This window comes from Heliangelus exortis, chromosome 1, assembly GCF_036169615.1.
Source record: "Heliangelus exortis chromosome 1, bHelExo1.hap1, whole genome shotgun sequence".
Lineage (NCBI taxonomy): Eukaryota > Metazoa > Chordata > Aves > Apodiformes > Trochilidae > Heliangelus > Heliangelus exortis.
The window spans coordinates 98,225,680-98,248,257 of record NC_092422.1 but is presented as its reverse complement, the minus strand read 5'-3'; the positions used below and the strand labels follow the sequence as shown (position 1 = coordinate 98,248,257).

Below are 22,578 nucleotides of genomic sequence, written 5' to 3'. Positions count from 1 at the left end.
CCACAGCTCATTGACACGTAGCTGTGCATTAGAAGGCTTATTCTGCCCTAGGATTGCTGAGATACTTGGCAAGACAGCCAGGCAGTCTCCCTGTCTCCCTGATGGCGTCTGCATTGCTGCAGATTTGTCATGTAATTCATGGAGTTGAACTTAGCACATAAATTTTTAGTTATGACTAAAAAGTTAGAAAATTCTCCACAGAGGAAAGCTACATGCCCGTTCTGAGAGTCAAGTGGGGAGCACTTTGGGGAGAGAACAAGAACAAGGGAACAATCTCAGAGTGACAGTGACTTCTAGAAAGGAAAAAATAAGCTAAAAGAAACAAGTGCCAAGAAGTAAATTCTGTGATAACTCTTTAAGACCCTTCTACTTCCGTTCATTTTCCATCAAAATATAATTGAACTTTAGGTGGAAGTTTGCTGAGATTTTTTTTTAGAACTAACATCCTGGTAAATCAAAATCTTTTACCACAATCTGAACTTTGAATTTAAAACCAGCATCTCTTCAGTAAACCACAGATCTGCACCCTTAACTGTGGCAAACCAGAGCCCAGATCCAGACAATAGGCAAGATGATGCAAAACCTTTCATTTAACACTGAAGCAATACAAATCTGTGTTTTCAGAAGAAATCTTGTGTCAAACAGAAAGACCAAAAGGAACAAGGTCCTTTCATAATAAAGACTTGAACCTATCACCAATATTACGCCATAGTTATGAGGTTGTAGGCAAATTTGATGATACTACACACTTTTTTTCTTAGAAGAGAGTACTTTCAATCATTATTTTAGATAGGGTTGGCCATGCTACAGCACTGAAGTGCAAAAACCTGAGGTTCTTGCCAGTGAAAGACTTAACCTGGGTGGAATTACTGTTTCAACAACCCCTTTGAAGATATTTGTTGAAATCCTTGCACAGCAAAAGTATGTATACCTGTAAAAATAACTTCATTTTAATTCACTCTTTCCTTCTAATTTTGTATTATGCAACTCTATTCTACATTTCATTAGTACCTACATAGAATGTAGTGAGCCTGCCCAAAGATATTTTCTGCTTTTAGCAGTTACCCAGTAGGCATGTTTGTTTTATTTGAAATACAATTTTTTAAATTAAGTAATTATATCACTAAAACACTTAGTGCACACAGTTTTACTACATAAACATGACATGAAGTAATAGATGTCAATTGTCTTTACAGAACTTTGTTAAGTATCTGTACAGGCACCTTCTTACTGATATAACACAGACTTCAGTAGGCAGAAGGAAGGGGTGGTGGAGGATTTGCCTTAACTATGCCAGCAGAATAAAGCAGCAAAACCTTAGCTGCAGACAAGCCTTCTTATACTGCCACTCCAGTGTGGACAAGACAGAATGCAGAAGACATGCAGAAGAGAAAAAATCTGAAGCAAACCCAAAAAATTAATCAGAAACAAATAAAATCCTCAGCCCAAGGGCAGCTCTGTAAATTTTATTTTGGACCATTCTTGTTTGTTTTCTTCCAATACTCCTGCCAAAGGAAATTCCTCTGTAGTTTCTTAAGACATCTGAATTTAATGAGAAGCAGGAAACTGGATGGAAGGAGGGCTTTTCTGATAGTCTTACCTCAAAGGGTTTGAAAACAAGGTTTGGGGAGTGTGTAAACTGAGAAGGAAACAATTCACAAGTAGATTCAATATTTAAAAAAAAAAACCTGTGAATCCAATCTAGACATACACACTCTTTCTGTGATATTTTTGAAGAGAGGGGCAGGAAGCAATAGCAATTTTTTCTTCTGAGAGCTTTGGCCCATTGAATAGACTCCGATTTTCACTTACCTGTTAGGTCTCTCCCAGTAGATCTGCAGCCACCTAGTACCAGCACAGCTCTGCTCCAGGATCTGGCTCTTGGTTCGAGCAGGCAACAGGTGGGATAGTTCTCAAACTATCTGCTGAGAAAGAAAATAAGTAATATTAAACAAAAGCAGATCTACACAGATTATTAAAAAAAAAAAAAAAAAAAAAAAAAAGAAAAAAGAGAGAGAAAAAAAAATTGACCTGCAAGTAATTTTCCTGTTTATTCTAGTATTTCTGACTGAAGGCAAGCGACACGAGCCCACCAGACTGTCATGAAAATAGGGGGAAGGGAACACAAGAGGGAGAAATACAAACATTCACCTATCTACTTCAGCAGAGCCAACAACTGGAATAGCTGCTACCTTGCAACCCTAGTCCAAGTTCCTGTTTTTCTTGATTTGGACTATGTACCTGACCTTCAGCCTACCACCCTAGCCCATGCAACCTTACAAACCACAGGGCTACAGGGACTCTTCTCCTTCTTCCCATTAAACCTTGCCCTACAGATATAATACTATTTATATCTGGTCAATGTCCAGAGAAAAGAATTAAAGAAACCCACTCCACTGTAGATAATAGCCTGACAGGGCCATCTTCTTAGATGAGACAAGAAAAGGCTCAAATCTGTAGCTACCATGCAGGAGAACCATATCATCTGAAGGACTATCAGTACATGTTTTATACCTGTTAGTTTCATCATCTCACCTTTTGTAGGTTTTTGGTAGCTACAGTTCTGGGGAGGGTAGTGGCACTAGTCTGAGTTTCTTAGGAAACAAAGATTTCAAGAGCAGGTATAATCAGCCTAGCAACCTAGACTTGGGTGGAACTCCATGCAATGGGAATGACAGAAATTGTTACTCATACATGCTGTTACATCAAGGATTTGCATCAGGAAAGACCAAATAAACTAATTATGGATGTTGGACAGCTACTTAATAATAGTCTCAGTGACCTGGTCTGTACATTGCAGTGGTTGCATATAGACAGCAAAGAAAAACAGAAAAAAACCTGAATACTGATTTTCTAGAGGACAGGAAAGGAATGGAACAACAGAGGTGCAGCTCCCGTTGTTTCTTCTCCTTCACATCCTCCCAAGAGCACTCAGCCATTATAACATATTATTTTGGATCTTTGGACCTTGGCTGACTTTTTTTTTTTTTCCATTTTTTTTTTTTTTTTTTAGCACTAAGTAGCTCATGCTCATCTGAAACCCTTTCAAGGAGTCTGGAGTGTTTGCAGTAGGGTCTCTGCTTGATTCTCAAGTACATTGCTCAGAAGTAGGTTAGGCCTATGGTAATAACTGAAGCATAGGACTAACTCATTAGAAAAAGGCTTCTCTGGTACTTGATGGAGTCATGAATGTTTGCAGAAGGGGAAAAAAATCATTGTATCTAAGCACACAAATGTCCAGAACACATTTTTGCTACTAGTCTTTCCTTGCGCCTTGTTTTCAGCTGTGGCTCTAAATGATTAAATTTACTGAAGCCAGGTAAATAGGAGCTGTGATACACACGGGGCAGGCTGCTGATGTCTGAGAAAGTTTTGTGAACACCCATGTTCCTTTCAGTGAAGTGAGATGATAACAGTTTGCTCAGCCCTGTACTATGCTGTGGACACTGAGCACTGATGACTTGGTTTACCATCACCCATGGTTTACCATCCTTTCCTTGAGAAAGGATGTGGCAACAGGTAGGAAATGTTTCTCCATCTGCAATACAGCTACAGCATTGCCTGAAATATAAATTCCTCCAAAGAGTGTTTGTACCAGCCTTTGCTTTCAGCTGTCAGTCTCCATTCTCCCTCAGGGTTTGTGCTTGGGTACAGCAGCCTTTGATATGACCACAGCTAATAAAAAAAGCTGTACAGGTGATGTTTGCAGCACTTTTGAATAGGAAACTTGGGGTTAGCTTTGTAAAAAACCTTTGAATGAGGAGAAAAAGGAGGATTTGAAAGCAGGATATGCAGACATATTATGTTCTCTTTACCCCTATGGTGTGGAACACTGCTTTTGTGACACAAAGGAAACACATAGGAAAACAGAGAGTGGGTATTTTCTTTCTTTAAAAAAAAAAAAAAAAAAAAAAAAAAGAGTTCAGCTTCATCTCTTTGTGTACAGAGAATCTGTTCTTCTATTTCATTTTTCCTTGTTTATATAAATCTAAAGGAAGGAGAACACAAACAGGCACTATTTTCTGTGCACATCTTTTTACTGGTGTGTTCTTTCAGTGGGGCTTGGTTAGGTTGCTCTGTTATGCAGCACATTATTCTTAAAGAGCCCAGCGACTGCTTCCAAAACGTTCTTTCTTTAATGAAATCAGACCCATTAGAAAAGAGAACGGGAAGTTTTTGTTATTTGTACTTATAATCTTAAACCAACTATTGCTTATGCCCAACACGTCAGATAGCAGGGCAGACAGAGCCAGTGAGCCTTCAGACACCGAACTCTGAACTTTGGTCAGACCTTGCCCCGGTCAGCTCTGTGACAGGAAAGCAGGCAGACTTTGCAGGCAGACTTTGAACCTGGGGCTCTGGGGCTGCAAGCAGAGAAACAGCTGCACTTTGCAACACGAACTTTGTACTTAGACACAAGCACATTTAATCTCTATAACAGGGCCTTTGTTTCATTACTTATTAACGTCTCCTCCTTGAGTAAAGTTCTTTGTTAATCAAGCTCTAAATCATGGTGCGAGGGGTTTTTCCCACCTTCCTCTCCAAAAAAAACAGTAAAACCCACCACTCATCTTGATAGGATCACGTTAGGGTTTATAAAGGACCAAAACAAGGTAAAAGCTAGACTTTGTGCACCTTCTGAATACTATGTGTGTGTTGTGTGCTTTCTTCTAAGGAACTCAGTTTTAATCATCAAAGCTCATTACAGAAACCAGGCAATATTCGGGGGTTTGTCTTTGCAGAGATCACTCCTCGAGATACCTGCAGTAATTCAGCCAGCAGCAACATTCTACCTTATTTAACAGATCAGATAAAAAACGAAAATAAAAGGAAAGTGTCAGCCCACTCACCCTAAAAAAAGCCATACTTCAAGAAAGTGTCATGGGATGTTTTGATGTTAGACAGCTTTTTGCTCCTGCTTTTACTTTGGAACAGCCTCAGTGCTTGTCTTCTGTGTATTTCACCATAACATATGCACACAGCACAGCCCATTAGTAGAGAAGACAGTAAAGGCCTAGATCCATTTGTGCCCCAACCATTTGCTGGCTCACACTAGGACAGGAGCAGCAACCTACTTAAACAAGAACCAAATGAAAATCTCAGGAGAGATGCTGAAATCATTTCAGTACCAGAAGTAAAAAATGAAGATACACATACGCATTTACTGTAATAAAACCCAGTAACAGAAAGGTACTGGAAGATCCTGGTAATGCCCCCAGTTGTGTTTATGTTGTCCTAACAATATGGAGTGGCAAAGAAGACTAAGAAAGTAAAGGTTTCCTGAACAATTCTTTATATGCAAAGGGAATAAAACAAATATTTGGAAATATATTTTTTTATCTTCAGATACTGCAAGTATTTGTCACAGCCTGTTTGAAAGAAATAATCTACAGACACAAGTATCACTGTTGCACTCTTCCTGTTTCTCATAACTACCAAATTTTCAACACTGATTTCTTTCTGTGCTTCTGAAGTCATCTTTTTTGTTTTGGTTTGGTTTTTTCCTCTGTATGATGGGGGAGAGACACACACCATCTTTCCTTCCTTCTTCTTATTAGAATGATACAAAAATGGAAATTTTCAACTACTCTAGAAAGACAGGAAGTAAAAGAATTAATACAGTTTTGAAGGTCTCCCTTGCACGAAGCTAGGCTGGCAGGACTCAGAAGCAATTGGTGAGGATGGTCAGCTCCTGAGCTTCCCTGTGAGAAGCTTATGACTTTTCTTATATGGATCTATTTGTTTCCTTACCATTTTCAGTGCACTGCTTTGAGAGCACCTTCACTGGTCTAATCATAGAGTTGGATTTGCATTCTTTACAGAGTGCAGACTGACAGAAAATGACAGAATTACTTTTGTTCTTTTACTGCTATTTTGGGTAACTGTTGCCCTCCTATGACTGCAAAGCAGCCAGCCCAACTCCAAGAATGCTAAACTTTATTATTTTCCCTTCCACATCCAGAATGCCACGATTTCTCCTCCTTGAGGTGCCCTCCCATGCTAATGCATGCATAATGCATGCACTCACCTCACCCCTGGAACAGGGCCCACTGGTCACATGGGTCTGCCACGATGATCATAAGATTTAGCTGTTGCTAAGAATAGACACCATCATTTGGAACAGATCCTGCTTTATTTCAGGGTACAGTTTCTGAATGGCATTAGACAATAAAAGCCTTAGGTTGGATTCAGGATAACACCTGCCTGCTCTTTCCATCACTTCATCAAAGGCTCCAGACATCTTTCTGAGGACAGGCACAAAAACCTGTACCATTTGCTTAGCTACAGACAGACACAGACAGGAACATAAATGAAATGAAGCAAACCATAAGGTCTCTGTGAACAAAGTAGGCAAGCCTCTGGGAAACTACAATACCTTTAATTTAAACAAATAAATAAAAATTAATAAACTTGGAAAGCGTGCACAGAAGTGCAACAAGAATGATTTAGGTCTGGAAAAAAAAAAAGGCTCCTTCCAGTGAGACATTGAACTAAACATGGTTTGCTTCAAAGAGAAGATTATAATCTTTAGGGGATTAGACGAGAAGATATTTCAGAAGACTCTAAATTAGTGGGCAGACACACAACAGAATCCAATATTTGCAAGTTCAATCTGGAGATAAAAAGCACATTTTAAGTGTAATTAGCTACTGAGATGAAGCATCAAAAGACACAGTAAATTCTCCATCACTAAGAAACTATTTTAATTATTGTATGCTTAGCTTATACTAGAGCTCAGAAGTCTCAGTCAACACAGGCCCAATAATCTTTATCTAGCTTCCAACACAAGTCACCTCCTCTGTCTGCAGATCGTGCCTGTTCCCAATTCCAAGTTTGATTATTTTTTCCAGAGTAATCCAAGGTGGGAAAATTATAGCAAATGGATAGTTAAAGCATACAACACCAGGTCAGGTAGACATAATTTCTGTAATACTAGCATTCCTCAGTTCAGTCCTTCCAGGAAATATAGCTAACAAACTAACTAGCTGAATAAAAATAAAACATATATTCCCTAATGTCTAATTCAGGTTAGAAAAAAAAAAACAAGAAAAAACCCAACCAAACAAAAATTAATATCACTTTGTATATAAACTTTAAAATAAATGATGTTGTGTATAGCACTGTAATGTGCTTTTATCAGATCCAGATTCTACCATAGAGGAAAGGTCTCAGTCTAGCACTACCAAGCAGACTACCAGTTCAATCCCAGAGCACGTCAGTATTCTTCTATACCCTAAAAGCAAAGTATAGCTAGCAGAAAATTATTTCTTTTTGGTCCTCTAGGAGTTTACATGGATAACTCCTATTAACACTAATCAGAGTTAAGGGCAGAAATCCTCCATGGACAGCCGTGTTGTCTGGGGATATGTCCATAATTAATATGTTCTAAGAGTCTAATTTTGAAACAAAGTAATCAGGCTTAAGATGAGTTATATTAAGACCAAAAAAACCTCTGACTGCATATTTGTGTTAATGTGTATATATATATATATATACACACATTTATATATACACATACTGTATCCAATGTCAGACCAACGTATAATTTACAAGACAACTTCTGATAAAACAAGCTGTAACTCAGCTGTATTTGGAAGCATGAAATACAAATATAAAAGAAGAAAAAAAGCAGTGGGTGTTTTTTTTGGTTTGGGTTTTGTTGTTGTTATTGTTTTTAACTCTTCTTTGTAGCACATCATTATTATAAACATTAATGCTCATCATTGCTCTTTTGTCACACAGGAGTGCCCAGGCTCAGCAAAGCTAACATAATCCTAACACTTCTGATGTTACAAACTAAAATTACCATGCAGCACCATGGGAATATTAGTAATATGAAAGATGTGGAACAGAGACAAGCACATGCAGGAGAGAAGAGGAAGCCAGATTCCTTGAACATGAGTGATTTTGCAAGTAAGAGATGTTGTAATGGGACAAGGAATACAACATAAAATTATGCCAATGGAATTTGCTTTCAGTATTATTTAGGATTTCTGTCACTGAAATAGACATTTTCAAGTATGTTGCTGCTGATGTTCAAGTACAATTGATGCCCAAGTCATACATAATGTATTATACAACACAGTATATGAACTCAGCTTCAAAATGTTAGCATGTCACGAAACTTAATTCAGATATCACAAATTATGCAAAGGAGATAGAGGTGTGGAAACAGACTCTTGTTTCTCAAAGGTGTCAACCAGACTTTGCCTTGTGTCCCCCAGTTCAGGAGGATACAGCAGCTGCTCACCCTAAAACTCTTTCAAAAGGTAAGGGCTGGGTGGTTCTTCATCCCAGTATTTTTGGCACAGAGATCCTGAACTGAGGGCAAACCAATGCCTTAAAAAAAATATCCACAAACTTTCCAATACAAGACAACATCCCAGGTTTTGCAGTGTCCCAGCCACAGAGACATTTTGTACTTCAGATATAGAAACTGTGCAATATGAACACAGAAGATTTATCATTTTCATTATCTACTATAAACCTAAGTCCTAGCTTTAGTGCTGTATGGGTAAAGAATCCAGCTGTTCTCTCTCAGTGTCCCTAAAGAGATGGCAGCAGTGCAGACCAAATGTTTTGATTGGCACCTGGGAATAAAGACAGAAAACCTCCAGCCCTCCGAACACAGTTGGGAAGGGAGCTGGATGGGGACTCATCCAGTGCCTCTGTCAGCTGGGAACAGAGCCCATGACAATTCACAATACTTAAAATGGAGGAAGAGACCTTCTTCCATTTCCACACACATCGTTCTTGGGAGTTTCTCACTAACTGCTCCCTCCCTGACCACTTCCAGGCTTCATGCAAGCTGCTACCAAAGGAGACCATGAACAACCTCACCAAAATTCTATCAGAAGCAGCAGAGGGAAAGCATCCACATGAAGTTTTGCATGTGAGATGAAGTTTTCCAGATCCTCTTTGAAGGCCCCTTGGTAGAGCGTGGTCCACTGTCTAAGCCCAAAAGTGAAGTTTAGCTCCTGAAACCACCCCAGGAGCCTTGCAAGACCTTGGGCCTCGATGCTTTTAAAAAGAAGCCCTAAGTCTAGTTGTCTCTGTGTCTCATTTCATCTGTAGAAAAAGGCAAAGTGGAAGACAATTTTCTACCTATAGAGATAATATATGCAGATAATAGTAAGCATTGAAATACTAAGATATTATGGAGCCATATTAAATATTAAGAGTGCCCACTAGCATCCATTTTCTTTTTGGGTGCTCAACTTCAGGCAAAACAGCCAAAGCTTTTAAAGAATTTAATTAGAAAATATTGTCTTGCAAAGTACTTAATGACTTTTATTTAGAAATTAAGTATTATTATCCCATGATTTGAAGCAAGAATTAAAAATATGAACCAAAGGTTGTTAGATAAGGGCCTTTTTCTTTTTGAGGAAAACATCCACCTTCTTTTAATTAAAAGAAGGTGTCTCAGCACCCACACAGACACAGAAACACAAACTCAGAAAAACCACCCTTAGTCCTGAAACTCTGAGGAATCTGCTTTCAGCTAATGGGCTGGAGGGGCTTATTCCTTTATGATTATCTAGGCTATGTTCTTAGTGTTTGTACTAAGCTGAGAGAAAAGGGGTCCTTTTGTCATTCAGACTTCATAAACACACTCACAAATACAGACTCAATTTAGACTACATAGGCCAGCCAGTGTATTTGGAGACAAAAACCTAAAGAAATAAACAAACAAACAAAACCCCAAACAAACAAAAACAAAAAACCCAAAACAAAAAAACCCCACCCCAAACAAACAAACAGAAATAACACAGCCAAAATAAACAAACAAAAAACCCAGAACAGTAGGACAACAGATGAAGTCCATGGCTCCCTGGAAGAAGAAACCATAACAACACTGATCAGAGCCCTGCACAAGAAAAGGACATGTCCCTCCTTGATGGCCATTTTGGGGAGAGTGGGAAGAAAAAAAAAAAAAAAAAGCAATATGCCATCTGCAGGAGAAAGCCATATGCAGAGTAATCTTGCTGTTATTTGAGGATACTGAGGAGTTGCAGTCTCTATCCTTTCATAATCTACTAAAAATGTTCCTGCTGTAAAGTCAGCATCTGATGCTAGCAAATCACCTGAAAGAGCATTTCCTTGAACATGCTCAAGAGAACACCGTTCATTGTGGCTGACAGAGAATTTGGGAGCCTGTTAGGCCATCCTGTTACAAATACACAGCATAAACACAGTTAAACTGTTTTTAAAAAGATAAAACAGTGTAACACATCACTCAGATCATACTTCACTGTCAGCTCCTCCCTCATCTCGTTCAGAGGGCATCCAGCTCCAGCCTGCACTCACCAGCTTACTTGTGTCCCAAGGAGCTCCAGGTTCTTCTCATCTCTCCTTGGCCAAGTCAGAACGTCCTGATCTCTCTTGGGTGCTTCCTACTTTCTCCTCTAATGGCAATCTCAATCCAGAGCTTCTGCCAAATATGGCTGTGAAGGCTTAGTTTTCCTGTCCTCTGTTTTCTGCAATTAAACTCAGGATGTAATAGAAGACTTAGGGTATATAATTAAGGCTCAGGTTGTAATAAAAGGGACGCTCTTCTGTTTAAATTCTCTGCCCTGCTGTGGCTGTTTCAAATTTGTATTTCTATGATTCTCTAATTAGTATCTCTCTTCTGTCTTTAGGCTGGCTTTTCCTGTTTATAAGGCTGTGGTAAAACATCATAAATCATTTAACCTAGAAAGTGATGGTGCCAACAGTTTACAAAAACTGCAATTATCAGTTTGCTCTCAATAATACATAGAGAATAAAAATGGCAACAATTCTAACAGAAAACGGTCATGAGAAAGGGGTTACTTGAATTATTTAAACTCTTCTTCCTACCCAGACACCATGACTTCTGAGTACTTCCTCACAGGAAATAAAATTATCTCTGAGAGGCTAATTAATTCAGGTGTGTCAGCAGGCTGATGAGTCTAAAAGGTGGTTCACCTGGAGTCAGTTCAGGTATTCACCCACCACCAAACAATAGGAACATATTTTCCCCATTTCTCATGCTCTTAACCTTGTTTCAGCAAGCATCCCGGCACACAGGAAAAGCAAAAGCCCAGGAGCCAAGACAGCAGGCACAGCAGGACCAAGAGCAACCCATTAAAAACACAGGAAAGGCAGAAGAGTGTGGCAATGCTGAGCACATAGGAGTCATTTCCCTCCAGTTCCTCTACCCAATCCATTTTTCTCACATCCCTCCTCTTATTTCTCTGTGACAGCCCTTCAGGCTGCACAGTCTCCATTCTGGTTTACACTATCAGGTGCTTGGATTACAGCTTCCTGTCAACATTTTGCTGGGTGCTTGCACACCAGACACAAACCTAAGGAGAACCTAAGTCTGTTTCCCCAACACATAAACAGTGGAAGAAAGCAAAGCCCCCAAACCAACCAGCCATAAGCTTTTCCTTCTTCACTTATTTCTTCTTCATCCTTCGTTTCAGTCTAATGAAACTATCGTGCTCAGTACACTCTTCAAAGAAATAAATAGAATTACTGTCAAACACACATGAACTCTCTTTTCCCTCCTAAAAAGCACACATTTTCAAACTTTTTCCCTTTCTGCAACAAAGAAATAGTGTGGAGCTAACTGCCTGTAAAATGAGCTTTCAGTTCAAAATACCCCAAACCTTTGATTTTATTATACGTTGGTCAACTACGCTTTAAGCACTGGTCAACAAAACCAGTCACAGCAGAGCTCTGACAGCCATTCAAAACAGGTTGCACAACAGATCCAAAAATCATCATTGACTCCTGCATCATGATACAACTCTCAGTTCTTTGAGGTTGGTCCATACAGTAACGAATCTGTTATGCATCTTTGATCCTGCCCACCAGCCTCTGCCAGCAAATCCACTTTGAGGATATTCCTAACATTCCAAGTCTTGAGAAGCTTCAGTCTACACGAACAGATTTAAAAAAGAAAAATAAAAAAGATAAAAATTAAAAATATACCTTGGTACTTTAAGGCAATATTCAGCCTCATCCCACTGACAGCTTTCCTTATGGCTTTGAAATCCACTACCTTCTGCAAAACTAGGAGTTTTATGGCAGCCTTCAAAAAGAAGCTTCTTCCTTCAGCACAGGAACTGCCGTTCCTTCAGTGGCAGATCAAGGTCTCCATGCAGTACAAAACAGCAATTACCCAGTGAATCCAACAAATACACTGGCAAAAAACAGTATATGAAAACCAGCATCAGAAAGCTCTGCTAGCAGCTAGTCAAAACTTATCCCAGAAACTCTTTTTTGAACAACAGCTCCTGGGAGAGGGGAGGGGAGAATTAAACCAAGTCTGGCTGCACATCTTGCAGTTGCTGAAGTCTGGAGACATTTATACCAAACACAGTAATTTACTCATAGAGGCTGAGTTCTTCACTTTGTTTGTACAATGGTTGGATACAAGAGGAACGGAAAATTCCTGCTAAGAATTCCTTCTCCTGGGTCAACTGGACCTAAAAGGATTTAAGAGAAATTGGATGCCTGCTCTAAGGAAAGCCATTAGTGCAAAAGTGCTATCAAAATATAGACTTCAGTAGAGCTTTAACCTCATTTACAGATGCTAGACCAGAACATTGGGCACAAACTGCTTTGTGAAGCTTCTGCTACAAAAAAAAAATCACCCCTTTAGCTAAGTACAGAATCTAAACATCACACAGTCAACAAAAGAGACACTAAAACCAAGTTTCCAGAACTTTTCGTTTTTAGAACAGGTCAAAGCTAAGCATATGCTACAGTCATCCAGTACGAACCTGTCAGACTTTTTTTCTGTCTGAGTTACAGTCCCAGCTGTGCTGTGGGGTTCACACCTCAGTGTGAATCTCTGCACTATGGGTATGCAGATCACTATGCCAGCCTCCTCCCTCTGCTCCATGTCCTTTCCAAAACAAAGAAAATGGATGGAAGGCCAGGTCTGAAAGCCAGTTGATAATTGCACAGACTAATTATTAGTCTTCCATTTTAATAATTAGAAGTTTTAAAGCATTTTATTAAACATGTTTTTTTTTCCCAGGTAGGGAGCATTGCAAGATTTGGAATGTTTTTAAGATGCTTTTAGTCTTTTTCAATATTAAATCACCATTAAGGTTTCCAGAGCTGCTGTTACAGAACTAGTAATAGCCTGACACCCCCCCACCCTCTTTCAGTTCCAATTCACTATCTAGATGAATCACTATCTAAAATTATCAGTATACTTTCCAGATATCACTATCTAAAATAATCAGGCTCCTAATGCTTAGCAGATACAATAATAACATAGCTATTTTTTAACTGTCATCATAGGATTCCTCTGGGACAGAACAGAGGGAACATCATGGTATTATTAATATTATAAATAATTAGAATCATAAAAATATACCAAAAGTAGAAAGTGTGAACCAAAGGAATAACTAGCACACAAGCCTTAATGCAAACAAATGGCTCTGTGTCTATACAATGCCAGCCATTTATGTTCTTCAAAGCATGCATAAAAACTTACGAGATCAAAATTATATAATTCTCCACTCATTTTCCACACATGGAATATCTACAGAAGGTGCAAGGCAGGGGAGAGAGTGGTCAGTCAGTCGTGTTTTAATTTATAGCTATTTTTGCCTAAGCCCTGAATGGCCTGCCAATTATGAATAGTACCAGCTGGGCTGTCAGGAGAGCAGGCTAAGAAGGACACACAGAAGAAAATAATAATAATGTAAAAATTAAGAGCAAGAGAGAAGTTTGATGTTGGGGAGACCTAACGGGTGTTCCAGATCTGGTGTTAAAATGCCTCACTACAGACCTATTTTCTACAATCCCCAAAATAAAAGGATCATCATAATCATTATCTGGCTATTGGCTTGGCTAATGATACAGCTAGGATTACATTCAAGACTTCTTGGGGTATAATTCAGACACTTAATAATTACAAAAACTGGGAGTCTTCTGTGCATAAGAAGCAGCAAATATAAGAACTGCATATGGTGAGGAGGATGAGAATCCTTTGAAGAGTCTTCTTTTTATTTTCAATTAGTATCTAATAACTAATAACATCTCACTAGTTTCATTTTTATTATTATTTAACATACTAATTTTACATGAGCTTTATAGGAAATAAAAAAAAAAAAAAGATTTTTCAGGCAGCTCTACTATTTTTAAGAAGCCTCAGCCCATGTCACAGGGAGAATATAGAAAATAATTGTTCTAAACAAAACTCAGCGAATACCCATCAGCAGAGTCAAGTCTCAAGCAGCTATTGAGGGAATAAAGAATAAATGCTGGCATTAAAAGACAGAGATTTTACTGTAAGGATATCAATGCTGGATCTACATTGGTGTGTATATATATAAATTTGGCAAAGCAGTGGTTTCAGAAACTGGTTTGCTTTTCCTGACAGCTCCTGTCCATGAAAAAATAAGGTATTTACCCCAAGCTTTATTGTAATCTCCTTATTTGTGGAGGCAGATCAGTTTTAAAAGGAGCATATTTATACACATGCATTTCACTGCATATCAGCATCACACTGAAAAATCCTACAACAGGCTCTTCTCCTCTCATTTTTGTAGCCTTGTAGGAGAGGCAAGGCAGACAAACCAGCATGAAAAGCCAGCATGCCATAACTCCTCTGCTACAGACAAGTGACAATTAATCACATTCACCAGCTAGGCAGGTAGCTCTTGTCCTTTAACACTGAAGGAAACATAAAGCTCCTCTCACAGAGCACTGATTGTCCAGGTGATATTGGAGCTCTAAGGAGCAGCTACTGAGCCCCTGAGATACTTAAAAACGAGGTAAACCAAAACCTAAATATGCCAGATTTCTGGTATGTTGTTAATCCTTATTTTTCAAGGGAGCATTGAAATCACAGCCAACTGCTGGAGTAGAACATTTATCACCAGTTTCCCCTGTAAGTTGCTCCTCCTGTGCCAGGAGTTCAAGGCTCCTGGGGCTCATTCAGGCTCTGACCACAGCATCCCTGCTCAGAGGAGAGCCAGACTCACTCATGGCTGTGGGTGCACAGCACCAGGGACCAACAGGCATCCCCCACCCTTGGAATAAGAAAGAAGAGAGCAAACCTTAACACAGCCAAATATGTCTACTGTGGGACTAAAAATAAAAGGATTATTGCTTTTTTTTTTTTTTTTTTTTTTTTTTTGGTTTTGCTCTCAAGCAATGAACCTGTTTTAGCTTTCTCCATATAAGCATAACTCATTGATTCATTCTGACAATTACATAATGCTTTTGAAGTGCAAAGAGAGACCAAAAAGCACATCCAAAATCTGGGACACCCATAACTCATCTGTGTCTTACAGTTCCCTTACACAGGTTTTATTTCCAAGTCAGTCACATTTCACTGACTGTAACAGAGATATTTTTGTAACCCTTCCAAAAACCCTTCAACTAAGATGTGATGATGTACTGACCCCTTGGATGGGATGGGGTTACGGATGTGATTTCATGAGACCACACAGAAATGTTAAGATTATCTGTAGTTTCTCTCTTTCAGTCACTCAGCAGAACTCAAACACTCAGAAACCCACCTTTCTGAAAAAAGATACGGGTCTTATTTTAGCTGCTGGAGATTATTTAACCCAGGACTGCTAAATAAAAAAGTTCCACATTGAAACTTGATCCCCAAGGCAAGGGAGCTCCTTGTTGGCTTTGCTATCACAACAGAGGTTCCCCCTGAAGGAAGAAAACTGCAATGAAGTTGTGTGAAATGAGAAGTCCTGTTTGGGTTAGAAGTACACTCATCTCACTTCCACACAGGCTTCAGCCTCCTGTTGACTCAAAAGCTGATGAAATGAACATTTCAAACATGTAGGCTGAAAGTGTAGGCAGAAATGGGTGATGATCAGGGCATGCTGATAATGTCACACAGCTGGAATGCTGCCCAGTCTTTGGTGGACAGCTGTTCTCCAAACAGCTAACCACACAGGAGGAGGTCATATATAAGATTCTCCACTTTCAGAGGGGACGTTACTGCTTCTCCTGATGCCATCTCTTGTAATTAGTTTCTCTTTTCCTTCCAGTTTCATGTTGGAATAGTCTAGCCAAAACATCTTATAGATGTAAATGTGGATTTTGAAAGTGCCCAGTGTTTTGCCTTCAATAAATCACCTAACCTAACAGCAGTGTTCCCCTCCAGATGTGGAGAGATTTAGTTATCAGTGAATTAACTTCTGAAATCATTTGGAAACAAAATATAAGAGTAAAATATTCTTCCTACTACCATTTGGTTACAGTTGTAATATAAATTTGTTGCTGGGTTTTAAAACAATCTGATTAAGAAGTTCAATGCTTAGTCTGTTGAAATCATCACTTTAGTAAAAAACTCAAAATCCTAGAGCTAAAGAGACTCCAAGGTGGCAGATACATCAGAAACCAACACAAGAGGTACATGAGTTTGGATGTACCTTGCCTGTGCAGCCACAAATACAGTGTGGAAATAAAATCAGAGTAAAATGCAGGAAGTGCTTTTTATATAATACAATGAATGCAATATTATTTCCCATATTCTGAAAGATAATAACAGGCAGGATAACACTCATAAAAAACCCAGCATATCACTTTCATCATCTCAAAAGTGTTTGAAAACCTAGCCCATGACAGGACAAAATGGCTGATATTTGCCTCTAACCATTCCAGTCATCCTATTTTAGAGGATCACAGTGATAAACAATTCCCTGAAGTATACTATAATTCTGCAGCACTGATGAGCCCAATATCAATGTCTGTTAAGGGCAAGTTCAAAGACTATTCAGTATTTGCTTGATAAGCTTCTCAAAGAGGTCAGCAACTAGGACAGTTAATTATCCTCGGCACTGAAATTTCCTGTATTTTTGTTTTCTCATCAAGACCTAAGGAAAAGGTACAGATACAGCAGTAAACCAGTACACACATACATATGCACATGCTTGTGGTTAAAGGCTATTAGTACAGATGAGACCAGGAAATGGTTCTGACTGGCTGAAGCTTAACGCTCTTATAGGACTGAAAAGAAGACAGGAGCACAGCAGAAAACATTTACAAGGCTCAGGCTAGGAAGAAAATTATTCCAGTGAGAAAGTATTGCCAGGAGCTCCTGATAATACTGATCTGCAATACTCAAGCATTAGGAGTAAATAAAACCAATCTGATGAGAACATTGGTGGTACCTCATCCTACAGAGTTAACCTCTAAAACCAGCAGCGATTTGGTGTGTTCCTGTACTGGTTCTGCATGTGACAGAATAGCAGAGGTGACCAGCCTCAGCTCCTCAGCTCAGGCAAACAGCTCTTGTGCAGAGCATTCCTCACCTCTGATTGTTTTTCAGGCAACTCCTTCCAGCAAGCAATCCAGAGAGTCTGAAATAACACCAACCAAAATTGGCATCCCTTGCTGATACAGGAATACTAGGCTACTACACCTGCAGTTTTCACTTAATGGAGGAAGGAGACAAAAGTAACTCCTGTGTGGTGAGCTCCACCCTCTCAGTTGCCATTGCCAATGAGCTATTACCAACAAACTGCTCCAGTAGAAAGTCTCATCTGCATCACATCGATGCCTGCTGATTAGACAACTCTAATCCCTGTAAACCTGAGCAAGACAGGCCTCCTCAACTGTGTCATATAGACAGGGATCCACAGATCTGGATTAATGGCACCCTTGCAGTCAACCAGTAACTGTCTAATGTAGGAGCCAGAAGTGCCAGCAAACATCTTGAAGCAGCTCAAAAACCCAGAAACAGCCAGAGTTGCCAAAGGTCATCACAAGGACTTGGCAATGTTAGATTAACAGTTGACCAAAATGATCTTAAAGGTCTTTTCCAACCTCAGTCATTCTATCAAACACAACATCAAACATTCATCATGGAATGTCTCAGAGAGTACCTGGGATCTCTCTGAAGAGTTGCTGGCTATTCTCGAGGCCCATGGTGCAGTGGGAAAAGCACGATCCAGAAGTGCCAGGAGTCAGAATGATCACAAGAGACAACAGCCTGAATGTATGATCAATAAAGGTCAGACAAAAATTCAAACCAGAAAATTCCATTTTCCAGTTGTATAGCAGGGATAATTCTAGCAGGAAAAAAAAAAAATAGCTGACAAATCCAGCAGGCTAGCATTAAAGAGGTGGGAAGAACAAGGAGAAACCCCATCCTTCCAGTCACATTTGCCAGGGAGCTCCTTCCCCTCCCAGCAGTGGGGGACGAGGGGACCATGGAAGCAGGAGAAACAGTGATGGCTCCTACAGGGTCTCACTTGCACATCCACACACCTCCCACTAGAGCCTCTGCCTCACCAGTAGAAATTCCAGCTTCAGGAATCCTTTCAGGACACATGCAGAGAGCAGAGGGCCTAGAGGAAAAACCTAATATTAATCTCTTTCTTCCTTTTTTTTTTATTCCTCTTCAACCACTGCTTTTAGAATCCATGTCCTTTTCTCAAAGGTAACTTCTGAGAAACCACATGAAGCAAATCGAGTAGATCTGGGATATAAATGATATTTTTCATCTTGGAAGAACCCAGTTGTGTTACATCATCAAATTGCTTAGGTTTTGGCATGAGATCTTCATCCTCCTGTCAGTGGAGTATACAGGTACCCACCTAGAGCAGAGGCATAGGTGCTCTCCTGGCTGGTCTGAGCCTTGCTCTGCCAGCAAGTTACTCAGGTAACACATCCCATTTCAAGAATCACATTTTCCAGCCACAAGGAAGCAAAGGGAAGCTTTGGTAACCACAAGGGAAAGCTATGGTAAATTTATCTTCTGGTAAGTGGTGTCATCTTCTTCATGCCTCGGCTTTTTGGGTTTTAAATGGATTTCTGCAGAGCCAACAGCAGTTTTAAAAAACTTGCTCAAGTGCATGCTTATGGGAAAATGGTGGTGAAAGAGCTGTTTGAAATGGGCTATAGCTACTCTGGGCAATCTGTTTAGTTCAGCTGATTGTAACTATTCTCAAAGCTTAGGTTACATGAAGATACTCATTGCTGCTATAAAGGATTGTGTTGTCTGTCTCTCTCATTTATTCAAACATCCCCAGTAACTAGGAGGCTCAGATACTCCCTTACAGGAAGAGAAATTAAAACAGAGGGGGGAAAGGAAGGGAAAGAAAACCTGTCCAGAATACACATTTCTTTTTAGACTTTCCAACAAATGCTTCTTAGAGAGTGGATGACAAAGCCTGAATACTGAAACAGTCCAGAATTTCTATTTATTTATGGTAGACTCTCTCTTCTCCACCAGTCATCAGAAAAAATGAGTCCAAAAGAACAAAACCTCTGCCCAGGAAGACTGCACTCTAACATTTTTGAGCTGTGGAATATATTTAAATGTGCAAAATTCCAACAGTAGCTATATCATGAGGCTTCCCATTTCTAGAGAACATTGACTACAGTGAAAGTTTAAGAATTTGAAAAAAAGATACAGTCAAAACTGAAATACAGAAACTCAAATTCCCTGAATTTTATGGTGGATATAAGAGAAGGATTGAGATTCATTGATTTTTCCCTCCCCCCCTGCCTTTCAGCTAATGCTGTCAAAGAAACATTTTTTGAAATCTCCAAGACTCTTACACAATAGGGAAGAAAAAAAAAGCACAATCAAATAAATCACTGTCCAGCTGATATTATTGCAGAATAAAATCCATTCAGAGGTATCCTAGAAGTAGCAAAACACTTCTGAGTTGCAGCAAATCAAATTTGGCAATAATAGGGCTGCTCTCACTTCTCCCCCTATGACAAACGGAGGCACAGGTTATCTGCTCTAGCACAGAGTTGAAGGAGGTTGAATTTAGCAAGTCAGTTTTTATTATTGGTCCCCCTTCCTAAGGAAACCAATTTATACAGCTGCCTGTACAGGTGTTTCTATCCATTTGTCTATCTTGCAAAATAACTTCCAATTTTCCAGGGCAATTTCAATGAGGCTTTTACAGAATGGTAGGGGTTATGAGGATACTGTGTCTGATTGACTTTTGTACATGGATAGATGGTAGGGCAGAAGAAAGATAATGCCTCTGCTGAGGAAAACATGCCATTTAAATTTATTACATGCAAGAAAACCCACATATTAAGCACAAACCTACAGGAAATCAGACTTCACAACTTTTATTCCTTATGGCACTACTTTTTCCTACATTTGCGAGATACTGGTACAGCATAAAACCCCAGGCAAACAGAAAGATGCATTTTTCAACATATCAGCACTATCTTTTTTTTGTGTTTAAAATAACAACTGTAGAATACAGAAGTAACTGGGCTGATGCAATAATTTCTACAACTCTGCACTGAAAGCACAAACACCTGGTGAAATCACAGAAGGGTCCACCAACAAATTCTTTAATTGGATTTTATGGCATCCAGTGACTCTATGTACAGTTTTTTATAGGGATTTGGGTCAGACCAATCTTTTGTATACATTTGGAATATCACAGGGAATGATTACAGGATGTACTTCAAAATTATGACAGTAGTCATATCTCTGGCAGATGTCACTTGTCATTTACTAATAAATTTACTTAAGCCTGTCCAAATTTTTATTTTGAGTGAAGATTTCATTGAGTCAAATTGAAACCATGTTTTTTATTATGTCCTTCATCTCCAAGTTAATGCTGTTCTACTACGTCTCTGAATATATTGTAAAGTGGTAAAAACATAGAAGAAGCAAATGATTTTCAGCTTGCATTTCAACCAAATAATCAGATTTCTCAGATACATTGCAATTATTGTGCTAGGATCTATAATAGAAGGTTAGATTTCATTTTATTGTCTCTTCAGGTAAAGAAAAACAGTTGATTTTTGTATTTTATCAATAATTGTATTTTGTGTGCTGAAAAAACACCAAACTATGTTAGCTAAAGGCAAGGTTATCTAGCCATCCTTGATTTGGGGCAATCAGCCATCACAAAACAATTCCTTGGAGTAAACTATAGTTACAGGCATGCAAACAAATACTAGCATTATAAATGATAGTACCACACATGAAAGGAAAATAAATCAAAGGGATTACTACATGAAGCAAATCTGTATTATGCCTCCTACTGAGTCCTTATATTTTCCATGTATTCTGCTTTAGGGGGTTGATGTCTGTTTGTATATTTGTTGATGTTTTTTTTCTTAAGCATAACCACATGTCCCAACAGGGTAAATCAGGTAACACCATTTTTTAAATTTAATTTTATTTTTGGAAATTACATAGTTATGTGTCTACCTCTCTATATTACCAATGTTGCATGTCTATCAACACAGATCTTCACAAAGAATTTACTAGAATTTACTATTAAAAACACCCCAGCCATCAAACAATAAAAAACAGTGCCAAACATTAAAGATACCCAACCAACAAACAAAAAAGTCCCAAACACAGTTTAAGATATTGTGAAATGGTTTTAATTCAGCTAAAAGAAAAAAAGTCACGTAAAGTCCTATTAATATGTGACAAGGTTGCCTTTAATGAAAAGAGTCAATCAAAGTATTGTGCAATGGGCAGGGGCATTAGTCTGCTAGAGGAAATGGAGCTATCCTGATCCTCACCTGTATTTGATTTGGCTAAATATTTGGAAGAGACAACTACTACTTCAAAACAGGGACTCTTTGCTGAAAGGAAGAGGCCTGTTGAAAAGTTACTAGCTGGGCAGCACCTCAGTTCCAATTTTTATGTATGAATCAGCCTCAGGGAATATTCACAAATATACTGTTAATATTTTTTTTCCACCATTCCACCACTCTAAAACCAAAAAGATAGGAATCAATTATATAAGGAGAGATCTTGAACCCTCAGTTACCATTCACTGCTAGGGATATCCTGTGTATCAGAGATTAAACCCCAAAACATAATCAGCATTAATATAATTTTAGCTACATTCCATGGGAAATGTAAATGCATTTGCTTTTGAAAGACATGAATCTACATATAGTCGATCAGCCCAGGGTCTTACCCTCCACTGTCAGAAGTAGAAGAGTAGATTTACTGTAGAAAGACACTGAGAAAAAGTGATGACAATGACAGGCAGACACATCAGCAGCTCTTTTTCCTGCATAAGGTCTCCAACAATTAAAGCTGCAATTCATGGACAGCATTACTAGCAAAATAACACTCCTGAAATTTTGGCTGTAAAGTGGAACACAAAGAGGATGCTGTAAAATAAAAAGCAGCAAAGAATCCCTTCGCAGCCAGGCATAGGAACCCCATAAAAACTTGCAGAGTACCAAAGACTGTGCAGCTGTGCAGTTCCAAAGACTTGTCCCTCCCTTTCTTTTTATACTGTCCCAGCAAAAGTGCAGCTCTATGTTATAGAACAAAAAAAGTGTTTGAGGTGAGGCAGCAGCTTCTGTGCTAAGGTGATCCTGCCTTACCTAATTTAACACTGCAGGATCTCACAGATGGGACCAGCTTCAGAGATGTATATAAAAATAAAGGTATCACAAATGAGATCAGACCATCCCTCAGTGTACCCAGAAATGCTTCCATCCATGCAGAGTATCGTCAACTATAATCTAAATTGGTGTAAGCTACATATCAGGCATACATGTGAGAAATGTATGTTTCTGGGTGTGGGATAATTTTATGACACGTTCTTATGTTCTCTAGTTTCTTCTTCCTACATCTGTTCTTTTTGGCTCTATGTTTAC

The 22,578-nt window shown here is 39.0% G+C and overlaps 1 protein-coding gene across 11 annotated transcripts in view; it reads right to left on the bottom strand.

Annotated features, from left to right (window-relative positions):
* The window catches only part of NRIP1 (nuclear receptor interacting protein 1), a 101,012-nt gene extending 98,750 nt beyond the window's left edge, over positions 1 to 2,262 (bottom strand). For 4 of the 11 annotated variants that reach the window (XM_071755551.1, XM_071755540.1, XM_071755480.1 and 1 more), the window contains exons 1-2: positions 2,032 to 2,183; positions 1,813 to 1,922 (exon numbers count right to left, since the gene is read on the bottom strand). The gene's annotated coding sequence lies outside the window, so the exon portion shown is untranslated. Of the gene's footprint in view, positions 1 to 1,812; positions 1,926 to 2,031 lie in introns of all 11 variants that reach the window. The other 7 variants (XM_071755567.1, XM_071755486.1, XM_071755624.1 and 4 more) reach the window with 5 other exon arrangements.
* Between the last annotated feature and the right edge of the window lie 20,316 nt (positions 2,263 to 22,578).